The following is a 1,212-nucleotide window of genomic DNA, read 5'->3' as shown; positions in this document are numbered from 1 at the left end:
CTGTTTCAACAATGTGATTATTGGATCTTGTACATTTAATTTTTTCATAATTGGTTTTGTTAAAGGGAAATAATGTTTAATATCTGTTTAGGTAAACAGGCAGATCTGAGTGCTTCCTGTTTGGGAATGGTGGTGCCTGCTTGCTTTGAAAGGATGTATTTTACTGGGCAGCTTGATGTGGTTGGTAGCCTCTAAGACATTAAGAACAACTAGAGAACGGAAGTGCAGGTCCATGGGACAGAAATGCTGTTTTTCCTGGGTTACAGTATGGCAGGCTGGGCATATCAAAGTGGTGAGGTTTGAGTCTTGCATCAGCGTCTGATTCAGCTTCCTCCTAATGCCACCTTGGGAGTGAGTGGGTTAGGCTCATGTACTTGGGTCTGATACCCATGTGGGAGAGCTGGATGAAGTCTCAGCTTCTTGGCCTCGTGGGTATCTAGAGAGTAAACTAGCAGGTAGAGGATTGTCTGATACTGAAAAGGAAAGCCCCATTTGAATTACCCATTACTTTCTGCTCAACTTTGAAGTGAAATTTCCATGAAAGCAGAAGCTTCTTGAGCTTCCAGAATCTTCAGTTAGTCAAGACAATGGGGCCTGGGTTGAAGCTGGGCCCTCAAGACAGGAGGGTTAAACTCCTGGCATCATTTATAATTGAAATTTTAAGAAAATAATTTCATTTAAAAGGCAGAGGTCATGGTGTTCTTCCATCTGTTTTACTCCCCAGATGCCAACAACAGCCAGGGATGTACCAGCCCAAAGCTAAGAGCTGAATATCGCATGCAGGTGTCCCACATGGCTGACGGACCTAACCTGTTGAGCCATCCATCACTTGCTACCTTCCAAGGTCCACATTAGCAGGAAGCTGCCATTGGGAGCAGAGCTGAGAATACAGGCAGGCACTGCTGATTCGGGGTGCAGCTGTCACCAGGGACATGCTAACTACTGCACAAAATGGCCAGATTTTACAAATTTTAGAGGGGGAGTTGTGAAGATAGTAGTGTACAGGGCTGTGTGTTAATGTTGGTATGTACAAGTTGTCATGGCGTTGCATTGTTAAATTTATGGTTGTATATTCTGATTGAATAATGAATTTTTTTGTTTATAAGTAGAGTTTTTAGAAATCTTTTTTAAAAAGGTTGGAAGTTTACAATTTTATGGAAGACTGAATTAAAGTGTGTCTATTGCAAAACAGTTTTGGAATCCACTCAAGCA

This window comes from Ochotona curzoniae, unplaced genomic scaffold (genome assembly GCF_017591425.1).
Source record: "Ochotona curzoniae isolate NIBS_2020 unplaced genomic scaffold, NIBS_Ocur_1.0 contig_1014, whole genome shotgun sequence".
Taxonomy (NCBI): Eukaryota; Metazoa; Chordata; class Mammalia; order Lagomorpha; family Ochotonidae; genus Ochotona; species Ochotona curzoniae.
This window is presented reverse-complemented; position numbering follows the sequence as displayed.